We start from the raw sequence: 10,881 nt of genomic DNA on the forward strand, positions 1-10,881 counted from the left end.
CTGATTTCAGCATTTTGAACCTATGTTAGTCTAGGTAACCATTCTAAACCCCTCAAAATACATTTGTATACATAAAAAGGGTGTTTTCGTGTTGAAAACAAGGATGGATTGGTTAAGGAAGACTATATTGAAGTCTAGGGTGAGGTTTGTTTCAAATTTTGAATATTTGAACCTCAAAGCTTCTAAATTTGGGTTTCCTAAAGGATTAGGGATTCCAAGTCATTGTTGGTGCAATGACAGAAGTTACCACCATGTCTTTAGGGGGAGGGACTCTTTAAAGGCATGAAAATTATTTTTCATGAACCTTGGAAGGTGGTTAACCTTCCGTTAAGTGGATAATGCTCAAGGATGGGCATTTGCCTACATTGAGGAAGAATGTAGGGTTAAGGATAAATGAAGGGTATGAGACCTTCATTTGGGTCATTAGACCATGTTAATGCTCCAGAGCGAGCATTATTTGAAAATGAAGGGAATGAGTCCTTCATTATCGTGTTGGTCACAACGAGTGAAGTTGTGAACAACGATGAGCAACTCTTCAGGGGGAGAGTTTTTCAACAATGGGGCATTTGTTGAAGTGTACCCAAAATTGAGGCACGGGTTGATGTGTGCTCAAAGATGGGTTGATGTGTGCCAATAGGGGGAGAATGTGTGGTTTAAGTTAGGCCTTCATTACCTATGGGGGAGGTCATAGGGGGAGAATGAAGGGAACCAACATTCATACTTTGGCATGAATGGAGTTAAGGCTATGGGATTAGCTTAACTCAGAATGGTTCAAACTTAAAGGTATTGTCAAACATCAAAAAGGGGGAGATTGTTGGTGCAATATCCCTTAGGTCAAGGTTGACTGGTTTGACCAAGCTTGAGTCTTGGTCATAGTTTCGATGTTTGACAATACATGTAGACACATGGACAATGCAGGTACAGTTGTCCATATGGGGAGATTCTGATCAGGGACTGATCAGTGTGAATGAAGAAGAGTCAAGTAGGTCAAAAGAAACCGGATACCTGACTGGGAAGTCCTAAGTGGAAGGTTAGGCAGAGTGAAAGTCCTAGTGAGTGAAGCTCGGTGGAAGTCCTAGTAGGTGAAGGGAGTGACTGGATACTTGGCCGAAGAGAAAATCCAGATGGATCAAGGATGATCGGATACTTGTTGGGAAGTTCTGGCAGGTCAAGGGAGTGACCAGATGCTAGGCATGATGGACCAACAGGTCAAGGTTGACCGGATGTTGGTTTGAGAGGCTTGGGACTTGGTTTTGGGCAAAAAACCAAGAGCTGGATCGATCATTGGATCGATCCAGGCCTTTCCTAGCGAACAGAGAGCCTCTGAATCGATCAGTGGATCGATCCAGAGGTCCCAATCGATCAGCCGATCGATTGGGACGCTGCTGCTTCGCACGATAAGCGCTGGATCGATCCGTGGATCGATCCAGGCATTTTTCCATAGCACAGAGGCGCTCTGGATCGATCCGTGAATCGATCCAAAGCCTCCCCGATCGATTGGGAATAATCGAATCGATTGGGATCCGACCGTTGAGTCGTATTTGAGCCGCAGGCGAGCGTTGTCTTCGACACTTCTTCACCGATTCATTTCAGATCTTCACCAGCTCCTCCACAACTCTTCTCAAGCTCGAGATCGCCAGTTCTTGAAGGTTCTTGGAGGTTCTTCCAAGTCAAGAGGCGGATCAAAGCAAGGAGAAGAAACTAGGGTTAGGGCTTTTGCACTCATTGTAAGCTTGTGAGCTTGTATTTCATTACCTTTCCCTTTCTTCTTGTATTGAGTCTTGTAGGGCTTCTCCGCCCTTGGTAGTTACCATAAAGGAGAGTTTTATTAGTGGAGGGTGTGTGTGTAGGTGTGGATCCTTGGACTAGTCACCTCTTGTGAGGTGGATACCAAGTAAACCAACCGTGTTAGCGTTGTGTGATTTGTTTCTGTATTTTCCACTGCACATCTTCGAAGAAACAAGATACGCCGAACAACGGGCACGCGACGAGCTATTCACCCCCCCTCTAGCTACTTTTGGTCCTAACAAAGACGAGGCATCAGATGTTTACTTGGTTACAACCGATGTAGTTGTTAATCCAAGGAAGATTAAGCTCAAAAACTCCTTCAGGTGAAGAAGCCTCTTACAGCGTTTTAGGCACAGAAAACAGAAGCTTAACTACAACTAAAGCATACAAGTGTTTGGAAATAGAATGATCGTGATTGTTGAAAAGCTTCTGGACCAAGGCTATATTTATAGCCTTGGTCGGGGCGCCTGGAAGGGTTCGGGTGCCCTGGGGGGGATAAAAGTTATCCCCCAACGGTTGGATCGAGTCAAAGCTCGATCCTGGGAAAAAGTCAGTTCCGGGCGCCTCGGACAGTTCCGGGCGCCCCGGACAGTTCCGGGCGCCCCGGAGACAAAAGTCAACCCTGTTGACTTTTGGTCCGTGCTCTCTTCTCCAGTTCAGCTCGCCTCTGGTCCGGGTCTTTCTGCTCCGGCTCCGCTTGCTTGGGTGATCTCTGACATCCGGAATAGGGCTCACCCGAACCCATCTTCCGGTCTTCTCGAGCGTGCTTCCCTCCGGCTTCTCGTCCCTCGGAATTGCCGCGTGTCCCTTCTCGTCCACCAGCGTACTCATCCGCAGACTTCGTCCCTCGGTCGCACCCCGTGCCGACCTTCGCGCTAGCTGCGTCTCTTGCTTCCCGAGCAATCTTCCGCTCCGGCTTTCGTACCTTGAAACCACCGCGCGCACTTCCTTCTCGTCCGCCGGTGTACTCTTCTGCAGCACCTCGTCCCTCGGACGCACCGCGTGCCGTCCTTCTCGCTAGCTGCGTCTTCCGCTCGAGTACCTGTGCTCCTAAGCTCCTGCACACTTAGACACAAGGTTAGAAACAACGCAGGACCTAACTTAACTTGTTGATCACACCAAAACCAACCTTGGGGTTCCAATAATCTCCCCCTTTTTGGTGTGATCAACCCAAGTTAAGCTAGGGTTACAAATAGACATAGAATAAAAACAATTTATTGCAATAACATGCAACATGATAGAAAAAATTGAATTTCAAAATTTTTAAATTTTAATTTTCAATTTTCTACCTCCCCCTAGACTTATACTTTACCTTCTCCCCCTTTGATCACAATAAAAATGGGGTTTCAAGAAAAACAATCTAAGGGTTTAAAGACATAGAAAATTTTAAAAAGTTATCTGTTAAAATATCTCTAAGTCAACAATAGCTTTTTACTTAGAATTAAGTAAAGTCAAATTCTCAGAACTAGATTTTAAAAAAAAAACTTTCTAAGCCCAAAAGACTTTTATGCAAGAAAATTTAAACAAAAAAAATTTCTATGCATTTATTAGTTCTTAATTCTATTCATCAAAAAGTTTTAAATTTCCATTTTAACTTATCATAATTTCTTAAATCAATCTTTTTCAGATTTAAAACCGCAAGTATTAAACATGTAAAAATTTGTATCATGTTAATTTCTATTTTTTGAATTTCTATTTCACAAAAATATTTGAATAACATAAATTTTAACTTGATAAAATTTTTTGACAATATAAGAAGTTCTTTCAGAAATGTGCAAAATTCGTTCAAAAGACTATTTTGTAATTTGCAAGAATTTTTTAACAATAAGAGTTTGCAGGAATCTATTAATAATAGATTTCTTAATTTGAAAATTTTGTTTGATGAATCAATTTCTAATTCACAAGACTTTTTCAGTAAAGTAATTTGTAATTCGAGATTTTTAGATCCGGAAAAGGTTTTTGAAAAAATACTTTGTGATTCGCAAGAATCTTTCGTCAAAATATTTTGTAATTCGAAAAAAATTTTAGATCTGGAAAAAGTTTTCGATAATATTTCTAAGTTGCGTAATTCTTTCGTAAAAATATTTTGTAATTTGCAACAATTATTCGACCAAAGATTTTCTAATCCGAAAAGTTCTTTCGATAATTCAAATTTTGGTTCGCAAAAAGCTTCAGGTAATTTGATTAATTGAATCAGTTGTTCAGAGGGTAGAGGCCATACCTTTCTTACCTCGTCGGCCGTTGGTTCTCCCCCTGTTGAATTAATTTCTTCCAAAGATTCTCCCCCTTTATCGATCTCGGGATGTACTTCGGCTGTTGGGGCTGTCTTGGTAATTTCTTCCGTCTCGAATTCTTCTGATGACGGCTCGATGTCTATTGAGGAGACGACTTCAACCGGTTCTTCGTAGAGCATTAAGAACTTTTCCCAAAGTTCTTTCGCGCTTTTGTACTCTCCGACTCTGTCAAAATCTTTAGTTGGTATTGCGCTTAGAATGTGAAACTCTGCCCGAGCATTCGCCATGGACTCTTCACGTTGCTTCTCGTTCCAAAGGCGTATGCCGATTTTCTCTCCGTTCATGTCTTTCGGTGCTTCATAACCTGTTTTCATTATTAGAGAAATACCAATATCAGAGTTAAGAAATACCTTCATTTGTTGCTTCCATGAAGAAAGCTCCCCCTCGAATGTTGGTGGGTAGTCGCTAGCTCCGGCCATTGTTGCTTCAGACGGCGGTTAGTCCTTCTGAGGCGTACTCGGCTCTGATACGACTTGTAGGACCGTTAGGCCGGCTAGAAGGGTTGGTAAATAACTTGTCAAAAAATCAGATAACCCTTCCTCGAACGATTAAGCTAACACTTGTAAAATAAATTAAGCAGATAAATAAAAACATAAAAGAAAAGACGAGGCACCAGATGTTTACTTGGTTACAACCGATGTGGTTGTTAATCCAAGGAAAATTAAGCTCAAAAACTCCTTCAGGCGGAGAAGCCTCTTACAGTGTTTTAGGCACAAAAACAGAAGCTTAACTACAACTAAAGCATACAAGTGTTTGGAAATAGAATGATCGTGATTGTTGAAAAGCTTTTGGACCAAGGCTATATTTATAGCCTTGGTCGGGGCGCCTGGAAGGATTCCGGGCGCCCTGGGGGGGATAAAATTTATCCCCCAACAGTTGGATCGAGTCAAAGCTCGATCCTGGGAAAAAGTCACTTCCGGGCGCCCCGGACAGCTGGAGGAGCCAAAAGTCAACCCCTGACTTTTGGTCCGTCTCTTCTCCGCTTAGCTCGCCTAGTGGGTCTTTCTGCTCGCCCGCTTGGGTGATCTCTGACATCCGGAATAGGGCTCACCCGAACCCATCTTCCGGTCTTCTCGAGCGTGCTTCCCTCCGGCTTCTCGTCCCTCGGAATTGCCGCGTATCCCTTCTCGTCCACCAGCGTACTCATCCGCAGACTTCGTCCCTCGGTCGCACCCCGTGCCGACCTTCGCGCTAGCTGCGTCTCTTGCTCCCCGAGCAATCTTCCGCTCCGGCTTTCGTACCTCGGAACCACCGCGCACACTTCCTTCTCGTCTGCCGGTGTACTCTTCCGCAGCACCTCGTCCCTCGGACACACCGCGTGCCGTCCTTCTCGCTAGCTGCGTCTTCCGCTCGAGTACCTGTGCTCCTAAGCTCCTGCACACTTAGACACAAGGTTAGAAATAACGCAGGACCTAACTTAACTTGTTGATCACACCAAAACCAACCTTGGGTTCCAACAGGTTACACCTCCCATTCCATTTAATGTGGCCGACCACATTAAATGGGGAGGTTACAATGGTGTGGCCAGCCACACTAATGCAAAAAGGAGGTTTTGTTTTGTGGCAATTGATGTGTGTTAATGCTTCATCTTCTTCCTTAGCTTCCTCCTCCTCCTTACTACTGTTGCCGTGGGTTTTCATGAAGGGTGAAGATATTGTTGGTGCGGTTAGCACTAACGATTTAACCCAGGTTTTGATGAATGACAAATCAGGTTAAGTTAGTTTGTTGTTGTCTGACACTTTGATCAAGTGTGCAGGAGAAGTCCAGATAGGTCGACGGGCTGACCGGATGTCTGGCACGAAGCCCAGCTAGGTCGACAGGCTGACCGGATAGCTGGCACGAAGTCCAAGCGGGTCGACGGGCTGACCGGATGCTTAGGCACGAAGCCCAGCTAGGTCGACGGGCTGACCGGATAGCTAGCACGAAGTCCAGACGGGTCGACGGGCTGACCGGACGTCTGGCAGGTAAGTGAGGTAAGTCACTGGAGGGGAGTGACTGCGAGGACGCGTTCCCAGGAAGGGAACATTAGGCGTCGATCCGGCTTAGATCCATTTCGGATATCTAAGTCGAGATCGTGACTAGATTCCGGTCTTGGAAAGACGGAATCTAAGTCATACTCTTTTCTTGTTAAATCATATTACTTTAGTTGTGCTAACAATCTGTTTTGCAGAATATATATTTGCCTCGGACTAACTCTGTTTTGCAGGAAAGGAAGTTTCTGGAAATAGGAGGTCCGGGCGCTAACAAAGCTCCGACAAAGTGCTCCTTCTTCTTTGGTTAACTTTCTTGTCGGTATCTCTTTATTTCCATTAGCATTTCTGTACCTTAATTTGTAATAGTATTTCGAATTGCTAGTGAATTGCCCAACGAAAGTACTCAAGGAGTACGTGCCTTCGAGTAGGAGTCGTCACAGGCTCCGAACGAAGTAAAAAAACACCTTGTTCAGTTTGCCTAAGTTTTTTATTATTCCGCTGCGCTTAACTCTTATTAACGCGATTTTTTCGAATCGATATTCACCCCCCCCCTCTATCGACGTTTCACGATCCAACAAGTGGTATCAGATCAGGTACCGCTCTGATTTGGTGCAACCACCAGTCAGGCAAAGAGGGGTGTTTTTTTTAAAAGAAAAATTAGATATCGTTCGTCTTTAAAATAAAACCTTACACCTTTCATTTTTTTTCCCTCCAAAACCATTTTTGAAAAACAAATCATCATCTTTTCACCGTTACTTAGTATTGATAAAATATTACATTTTCAAAATTTTGGAATAATATTTTTTATTAATATTTTTTTGAAATTAGTGCAATATTATATTCTTTCTCCAGCACTGCTAATCCAAGACCAAGTCTTGAGATTTTTTTTTGTTTGTTTCTCTTGTCGGAAATTATGACTCTTCTAGAAGGACGGAACCCCTGCGAACCACCACCATACGATTATGAAGACTTCAATTACTGGAAGCGATTAATGGAATGCTTCTTAGGAAGCGTAGACATCGATTATATGATAATTTTGAGGAAACCTTCTCAAAACTCGGAACTGAACAAAAAGGTAAGTAACATTATTTGTAATGTTTTACCTAACAATATTTTATGCAGATTAGAAAAGTACAAGAATGCATATGAGCTGTGGACCCAGTTGATCAAGCTTCACGAGACGCCGATGGAGCTAGAAGATTAAGTTAAAGTCAAATATGGATTCGAGTCAAATCCAACGGAGAAGCCTACTGAATTAGGGATTGCGCTCAAGGTTAGTAATATTTACCAAAATACTCCTGCCAATAGTAGTTTAAATAATCAACGTGATGATAAGTATGAAATTAGTCCAAGTATGGTGCATGATACTCTAGATTTAAATGATTTAAATTCAAAATCACAAAATAATCTAGACTCTGATCAAGTCAATCAAGACTCTGATCAATTTGGCATCAACCTTGACTTGGTCAAACAGAACAATGACCAAATCAATTCAAATAATTTAATTAATTCAGAAAATTTAAAATTAGGTGAGCATTTAGACATAAATAAGTCAAACATTAAAATAAATTTGAATTTAAATGCTAAAAATGAGAAAATGGATAAAATCAATAAATACCTTGATAAAATATTTAATAATTAAGATAAAATCAGTCTAGAAAATGCTATCCAAAACCAAGATAATTTAATTAATAAAAAATTAAATTTTAAAGATAAAACTAATCTAATAAATTCAATTAACAATATCAATTTAAAAGGCAAAGAAAATATAAGGATAAAATCAAACACTTTGATAAAATCAAAACGGAATTTAACAAACTTAAAATTAAATGTTAAAGATAACATATTAAACAAAAATAATCTAGAAATTTTAAAATTAACAATTAATAAAAAGCAAAAAGATAAACCGTTAAGAAAATATAATTCAAACAGTTTAGTTAATTCAAATTTAAAAAAAATAAAAACTTAAACTTTAAAAATAAGCTATTAAAGAAAGATAATTCAATTAACCCAATAAAATTGAAATTGAAAGAAAATTCAAATATTAAATACACTCTCTTAAAGAAAGACAATTTGACCAATTTAATTAATTCAAAATTAAAAACTTAAATTTAAAATTAACCATTAAAACTTAACTAAAACCAACTCTAATTATATAAAAATCTTAAATAATTCAGGGGAGCCTCCAGAATAGCTGGCACCTCCAAAATTAATTTACCCGACAAGGGTATAATAAGAGTAGATTACCTGGCATGGTGGTTAGGAATAGAATAAACAGGGACAAAAGTTTAACTTGACAAGTAGTACTGGTGAAGTTTTGGATGATAGTACGTTGGGGAAGCTTGGGCATCGCATGTCTAGAAAGATATGGCTTCGATCTGGTGCACTTGGCCAAGTGGAACTGACCGAAGCTACCCCTTACGGATCCTAACTAGGTAGACCAAGGTTTAGTACTAAGCTCCGTGGATAGGACTTGATCCGGTAGTAAGAATAGGGGACCCCGTCCTGTGGAGTCAACGCCACGTGGAAGTCAAAGTGGCAGTTGTCCATCCGGGGAGGGCCGGGTCCGACCGACCGGCCGACCGTCCGGTGGAATCGAACGTCCGGAGATGGATGGGTCCGGCCGACCGCCTGGTGTTCGGCTGATGGTTAAAGGCGCCCTGTCGAAATCAGGGTTCCGGCGCTCAGTGGAGAAGGTCGCAGGGCCGAGCGGACTGCACGCTCGGCCAAAGCCATAAGGTAACGTACTGCTAATAGTCTCCACAAAGCACGTGATGGAGAATCTCCCCATGTAAACCATCGCATATGTCCGGCCGGATGTTGAGGGAACTGTCCGGCCGGACGCCAGATATGGAGTAAAGGGGAAAAGGACAAGGGACATCTTTTTCTGATAGCAGGTATGTTTCACGTGTAGGCCATACTCCAAATCTTCTGACGGGAGGTTCCACTGTCCCATCGAGGACATGCTTGGACTGTAGCAGTATGGGTTAGGTAAGCTCACTGACAAGCCCTTACTAGGGCATGGGCCATGGACACGTGTACACCTCGATATGTGTACACTCGCTTCTTCGTTGCCCTATATAAAGGCCCTTATCCTTCGCCGGAGGTATGCTTTCTATGAGTTTTGGAGCCACTTTTTCTCTCTTGAGCTTCGCCTAACTTGAGCGTCGGAGGGTCGCCGCCGGGAACCCCTTCCCGGCCCGACTTCTGTGCAGGTTCGTCGGAGGTTCGTGCAACCAGTCGAAGACCCACGTCAGCAGCCGGGGAGCGCCACGTGCCCAGCGTCCGTTGATTCAGCATTCGGACAGGATCAATTTGGCGCCGTCTGTGGGAACGCTCCTGCATCCGAACGGAAGCAATGGACGAGACTGGACGACAACACACGGTGACGCTCTCTACGGAGGAACTCGACGCCCTGGTCGAGTTGAGGGTCGCTAAGCTTGTGGAGCAGAAACAGAAATCAGCGGCCGAGCGGCCGGAGCAGCAAGCAACGTCTGCTTCTGGTGGCCGAGCGGAAGCACCTCAAGCCACCGTTGCATTCCACCGGGCCCTATTCTGCACCCCCGAAGCCGTACCCACTCATAGAGATAGGGGATCTTCTTCGGATGAAATGCCGAGACGAGACGACAAGAAAGGGAAAACCCTCCGAGCGGAAGACCGTCGAGCTCCGACGTTAAATATCGAGAGACGAGCCGGCGTCTATAAATAATCCGAGCGGAAGACCGTCGAGCTCCGACGTTAAATATCGAGAGACGAGCTGACGTCTATAAACCCTCCGAGCGGAAGACCGTCGAGCTCCGACGTTAAATATCGAGAGACGAGCCGGCGTCTATAAATAATCCGAGCGGAAGACCGTCGAGCTCCGACGTTAAATATCGAGAGACGAGCCGACGTGTATAAACGCCCGAGCGGAAGACCGTCGAGCTCCGACGTTAAATATCGAGAGACGAGCCGGCGTCTATAAACCCTCCGAGCGGAAGATCGTCAAGCTCCGACGTTAAATATCGAGAGACGAGCCGGCGTCTATAAATAATCCTAGCGGAAGACCGTCGAGCTCCGACGTTAAATATCGAGAGACGAGCCGACGTCTATAAACCCTCCGAGCGGAAGACTGTCGAGCTCCGACGTTAAATATCGAGAGACGAGCCGGCGTCTATAAACCCTCCGAGCGGAAGACCGTCGAGCTCCGACGTTAAATATCGAGAGACGAGCCGACGTCTATAAATAATCCGAGCGGAAGACCGTCGAGCTCCGACGTTAAATATCGAGAGACGAGCCGGCGTCTATAAACGTCCGAGCGGAAGACCGTTGAGCTCCGACGTTAAATATCGAGAAACGAACCGACGTCTATAAACATCCGAGCGGATTATAGCAATAAAAAGTACGGCAAGTGTCCCGAGGTACGCAATTTCGATACCGTTCGACCGTCTCCACGCTCCGATTGGCCCAGTATCCAAAGGTACTTGACATCTTGAAAACGAGCTCTAACATCTTGAAAGAGGGACATGGTATATTTCGCCGAGCGGGAGCACGAGAAGTAATAATGGGCGAGCGGATAAACACACAATTTAGTTATGTAAAGAGGCATCAAATACAAGGAAAACATTGCATTAAAGTTAAAACTTTAGGCCGAGCGGCCTAATTACAAAAAGAGATGACATCCAGTCGAGTGACCCAATTACAGAAACTACTCAATATAATCATAAAGGGTCTTGGGGATGTTATCCAGAAGAGCCACCTGGTCGCTGGCCGGAATAGAGGCGGACTCGAGGAGAAGGCCCTTCGACTTCAGATAAGTCATGGTGGCGGTCATTGCCAAATCAAAG

Source organism: Zingiber officinale, chromosome 1B (genome assembly GCF_018446385.1).
Source record: "Zingiber officinale cultivar Zhangliang chromosome 1B, Zo_v1.1, whole genome shotgun sequence".
Taxonomy (NCBI): Eukaryota; Viridiplantae; Streptophyta; class Magnoliopsida; order Zingiberales; family Zingiberaceae; genus Zingiber; species Zingiber officinale.